Source organism: Mirounga angustirostris, unplaced genomic scaffold (assembly GCF_029215605.1).
Source record: "Mirounga angustirostris isolate CCGP_5_RB_7025 unplaced genomic scaffold, mMirAng1.0.hap1 SCAF_11, whole genome shotgun sequence".
Taxonomy (NCBI): Eukaryota; Metazoa; Chordata; class Mammalia; order Carnivora; family Phocidae; genus Mirounga; species Mirounga angustirostris.
Window position 1 is genome coordinate 74,268,631 of NW_026991719.1, and position 6,359 is coordinate 74,274,989.

A 6,359-nucleotide genomic window follows, 5' to 3' on the forward strand; every position below is an offset into this window, starting at 1 on the left:
GAAGGAACTTTTAAAAGCACTCTTGGGAACTTGATAAGGAAGAGGAATGATTTTTTTTAGATATAAGTATAGATGGTATGGTAAAGTGATATGGAAATATGTAGAGGACAATAGATTAAATAGATTTAGGTGAACATGTAATACGTAGCCTCCAGATTGAAAACAAAATAATTTATCCCTTATGTGAAAAGCATTGAAGTTGTTATTAGTGGCTTGCTTATATGATTCATAAAAAGTTAAAAATAGAACTACCCAATGATCCAGCAATCGCTCTACTACATATTTACCCAAAGGATACAAAAATACTAATTCAAAGGAACATATGCACTCAAATGTTTATAGCAGCATTATCTGTAGTAACTAAATTATGGAAATAGCCCAAGTGTCCATCAATTGATGAATGGGTAAAGAAGATGTGGTGTGTGTGTGTGTGTATACATATTATATATAATTATTCCATTATATTCCATATATATATGTGTATATATATATATATATATATATATATATATATATATATATATATATAAAAATTACCCTCCAACTGAGAAAGAGCCCTTACCTTAAGGTCACACTCCCTTCTCAGATGTAGGTCACATCCAGTGACTAGTAAATGAAGGGTTATAGAGAACCAAGGTCCTTGTCTCAAGACAGTACAACTTTCAAGGTTATCTCAGCTCTAGAATACTCAGAGGGACTGTCTGAGGTCTTTCTTGACACTTTACCTCAGTTCTGCACCCAAACTTACTGTCGTCTCTCTCATTCTGAGAACCCCCACCTGCTAAATAATCTGGCATGCATAGTAGCACCTCAGTGTCTTGAAGGACATAGTCTAAAACCCTTAATATTTTAATTGCTTGTCTTTGCTTTCTACCTCAATAAATTATAAATCCCAAGAAAGCAAGATATGTTTCTACTCCTCTTCACTATCTTTGGAATACATAGGACAAATAATACTCATTGAATAAATAAATGCATGGATTAAAGAAAAAAGATATGCTTCAAATTTATACCTGTTGTACTCAAAAGTCCGAGCTCTTTCCACTATGGAGTATTACACTGCCCTCTTAGGGAAACTACACACAAATGGAGGGAAAAGATACAGTTCTGTCAAGATTATTCAACCTCATATTGTCTCAATCCAGAAATATTAAAGAGAAAAAAATAAACCTTTTAGAAAACATAGAATATTTCATTGTTTAAGCAAAGCCCATCTGTGTGAATGTAAAATATATAATTCCCTACATAATTTTCTTAACCTCACAATGCAGTCTTACTCAATTCCATGATTGAATATGAATTAAATTTACCATGAATAATTGAAATAAAATATTAATTATTAAAAGAGAAGTTAAGTCTTACTTTATTGTGAATATGATTTGTATAATATGCCCTTGCTACTCTTAGGAACAAATGGAATTCACACTATTATCAGCCTGAATTAAACACAGGAACAAGTCTCAGATTTGGCCTTTAGTTCCTATAAATAAAGACCAAATAATGCATTGAGGTATAGTTACATGAACCAAAAGTTCAGAAATGAGTAAGGAAGACAGGAATTTTGAATTGACATATTGAATTATTCAATCTATATTAGAATATGATCATCCATAATTTATAATAAGAAAACGTTATTGTATATTGTAGTAATAGCCAGAAACAAGGTAACAATAAAAATGATCATTTGCATTGTCAATAATCTTCAGGCTTATTACTCATTACACCAAACTGAATCATAAATTAATTCCACATGTAAATCAGTCACACTGTCATGATTATCAGAGAATATTTAAGTATTTCCTTCTTCTTGGAAAGTGCTGATGAAAGAGTATACATTGGTAAACATATCCCCAAGTTCGAAGTGGCTCAAACTTTTTAAAAAATATTTTATTTATTAATTTGAGACAGAGAGAGAGAGAAAGATCACAAGTCGGGGGAGGAGCAGAGGGAAAGGGACAAGCAGAGCACAGACCCCGACGTAGGGCTTGATCCCACGACCCTGAGATCATGACCTGAGCCAAAATCAAGTGTTGGCTGCTTAACCGACTGTTCCACCCAGGGGCTTCAAAGTGGCTTAAACTTTTGAACCTAAAGACAATAATGAGAAACTCACCAAAAAAAATTTGCAACTGACCTAAGAAGCTGCCCACATCATTTGCAACTCAGATAAAAGGCCAAAAACAGGTGTCAAGAAAAAGAATCAGACTAAAATGATATTTCAGATTTCAACAGTTTCTCAAATTGATTTTAAGTTAATACACTAGAGGTTTCAAAAAAGAGCGAACTACCTCAAAGTTCATTTTCCCTATAAAAATCTCATTGTTATATCCTGCACTGGTTTCTCAGAGTAGGGTATGCAAGAACTACCATTCCAGAATATTAGCTTTAAATTATGGGCCCAAAAAACAAAAACCCTCAAGTGACCAAAGTTCAATTTACCTCCCTGCCTGTTAATTTCTAAGAACAAAATTGGATTGGCAGATCTGGAACATGTCAAAAAATTAGTCAATTAAGGCAAGAATCTCTGGATGAAGCAATTCAAAAATAAACTTTTGTTTATGCATGAATTCACTAATTACTTCATTTATATACATTTAATCAAGACATTTGGGTGTGTTTAATGTTCCCATTTTACCAATCTCTCCACTCTACAAGAAAATTTTAAAGAAAGTATAAAAACTAGAACTCATGCCAAGAGGAGCTGGGGAAGATGGCAGAGTAGGAGGATTTTGAGCTCACCCTCTCCCACATTTACAACTAGATATCATCCACCTCCAAGTAAATAAATCCAAGATCAATCCAAACAGGGGCAGAATAAACTCCACAACTAAATATAGAGAAGAAGATGAATATGAAAGTTTAGAATAGTCAGAAGGGCAGAGGGAGACTGCGCAAAGAGAAGGAGCTATGTACCCAGAGGGTGCAGAGAAATGAACTCTTGCACCAAGGAAGGCACATGGGGAAGACTAATCCCCATAACATTTAGCTTTGAAAACCAGAGGGGCTAAATTCTGTGAGTTTTTATTACCAGTGGGACTTGGAGCCTGGAGCTTTAAAAGTCAGCTGACTCAGCACTGGGCTAGCCAGAAGGGTGAGTGATAGCTGGGCTGCCACCCTTAAAGAGACAGCAGACTGCATGGAGAGGCAACATAAAAACAGTAGTTTACACAATACTGGGGACAACAGGAGACAGATATGTTCACAGTGATTTCAGAGCATGTTGGGGGAATTCTCCAAAAAACAAGGGAGCTGGCATGTGCCATTTTTCTCCCCCAACCCCAGCATAAACACAGAGCCATCTGTGGGAGGAGAGGCTACACAGACACTTCCTACCTAACCTGTTACCAGTGCCCCACAACCACAACTCCTCCTGAGGACTCTCCCACTCCAAGCCTGCTAGACTTGGACCTGTGTTCAGGTCAAATTTTGTTAAAGCAATGTGTGCATCCTACACAGGCACCAGGTACACAGCTGCCACCTTGCAGTACCAAGCCTCTGTGTTGCATCCTGCCATGCACCCCTAGCCACCATCTTGCACCAGGTTCAGCTACACCCAGAATCACCACAAAATGTGCCCAGGCCCCAGCCACCACACTTTGGGAGATTAGGCATAGGGCTAGTGGCTCCAAGCAAATTTTGCTAACACCTCAACTCCATTCCCTAGTTCTCCGGCAGACATGCCTCCTCAGAGGTGGCCTATCTGAGTTCCATTAACACCATAGAGAGCAAGTACAGTCCACAACGGGCAGAGAGGCTGTGCAGACTACTGCACTGAAAGGAAAAGTAACTCAGACACAAAAGCAGGGCATAAGCAACACACATAGGATACTCTCTTCAAATGCTATGTTCTGATGAATGGGGACACTGACTTGAAGGACATCCAAGGACTTCTTCATAAAGTTACTACTTTCAAGAGCAGAAGACAGAGCTGACTTTCTTACTGCACAGAAACAGACTGAAAGAGACAGACAAAATGAGGAGACAGAGAAATTTATTCTGAAAGAGATCTCAACAAAACAGATATGAGTAATATGCCTGATAGAGAAAGAAATGATCCTAAGGATACTCACTGGACTTGAGAAGAGTGAAAGATATGAGTGAGGCCCTTAACACAGAGATAAAGAATAACATAATAGAGATAAAGGGCTCAATAAATGAAATGAGAAATATGCTTAGTGGAGGGAACACCTGATGAAAGAAGCATAGGAACTAATTAGTGTTCTAGAAGACAGAGCAATGGAAAGTAATCAAGCTGAACAGAAGAGAGAAAAAAGAATTATGCAAAATGAGATTATATGTAGGAAAGTCAGTGGCTCCATCAAATGTAACAACATTTGTGTTATAGGAATCCCAGAAGCAGAAGAGAGAAAGGAAGAGGGGCAGAGAATTTATTTGGAGAAATAAGAACTGAAAACTTCCCTAATTTAGGGAAGAAAATAGATATCCAGATCAAGAAGGCATAGATAACTCCCATCAAACTCAAAAAAGCAGACCCACATGAAGATATAATTAAATTAGAAAAATATAGTGATAAAGAAAAAAATAATTAAAGTAGCAAGACAAATGAATACAGTAATGTACAAGGGAAAAACCATAAGGATAGCAGGAGATTTTTCAAGAAAAATTTAGCAAGTCAGAAGGGTGTGGCATGATATATTCAACATGCTTAATGGGAAAAAAATCTGCAGCAAACAATACTATCTATCCAGCAGTACTATCATTAAGAAGAGAGGGAAAGATACTTTTCCAGACAAATAAAAACTAAAGGACTTCATGATGACTAAACAAGCCCTGCAAGAAATATTATAGGGGACTCAGAGTGGAAAGAAGACACCAAAAGTGGCAGTGTAAAGGTAGGAAACACAACAGCAGTAAAAATGAATATTCCTGTAAAAAAATCAGTCAAGGAGGGGCGCCTGAGTGGCTCAGTCAGTGAAATGTCCGACTTTTGATTGTGGCCCACGTCATGATCTTGGGGGTGTGAGATGGAGCCCCATGTCAAGCTCCACTCTCAGCATGGGGTCTGCTTAAGATTCTGTCTCTCCTTTTCCTTCTGTCCCAACCCCTGCTAGTGCTCTCTCTTAAATAAATAAATAAATAAATAAATAAATAAATAAATAAATAAATAAATAAAATACTTTAAAAATTCAGTCAAGGAAATCACAAAATAAAAAGATATAAAATATAACACCACATACCTAAAACATGGGAAGGAAAGGAATAAAGAATGGGTTCAAAATTAAATGACATTTAACTTAATACAGCCTTCTATATGCAGAAGAGATTATATACAAACCTAATAGTGACCATATATCACAAACCACTAATATGCAAAGTATAAAGAGAAAGGAATCCTAATATATCACTAAAGAAAATCAGAAAACCATGAGAGAAAAACAAAAAAGGATTAGAGAAAATCTTCAGAAACAACCCCAGATCTAGTAATAAAATGACAATAAATACATATCTATCAATAATTACTTTGAATTTGAATGCACCAAATTCCTGATTCAAAAGACATAGGGTGACAGACTAGATTAAAAAACAAAACAAAACAAAACCAGGAGTCATCTATGTCCTGCCTACAAGAGACTCATTATAGATCTAAAGACAGAAAAAATGAGGGCATGGAGAAATGTCTATCATGCAAATGGACGCCAACAGAAAGCCAGAGTATCAATACTTAAATTGGACAAAACAGATTTTACAAAAAAATTCTAATGAGACAAAGAAAGACGCTATATAAAGTGACCACTTTCTGGAAGGTAGGACGTGCGGAGAAGTGAATCTGAGGCGATATTCGGGAGGATAGACGGTGGGGGAGGGGCCTCCGTAGGCCGCTTCTGGCAAGTGATAGAGCCGCGGAGCAAAAAATCGGAACTTTTAAAAGTCTGCTCCGCTGAGGGACGTCACTCCGGTGGCTAAGTGGGGGGTGGAACCCTTGCGGGACAGTGTGGTCTCAGGACCCTCAGGGGCACAGAAAGATCAGGGGTGCCTGAGTGCGGCAGAGCTCTCAGGTAATGGAGCAGGGAAGCCGGCTGCAGAGGTGGAGCCCAGGCGTGGGCTCTCAGCTTGGGGTTGCCATAAACCATGATCCACAGCACAGTCGGGACACTGCTCCTCCAGTAGGGACCCAACAAGCGGCAGATCCGGGGAAACTCACCTTCCTCCCCTGGGAGGAGCAGGGCAGGAGTGCACTGCAGGGATCTACTGGGTTTGGAGACTCCACCCGGGGTCGGGTGCCAGAGATAGAAACACGCGGTCACAGGTCGGGTGAGCACGGAGTGTGACTGGAGACTGGGGAGCTGGGAGTGACTGACTGTTTTTCTCTGGGGGCTCACTGAAGAGCAGGGCCCCGA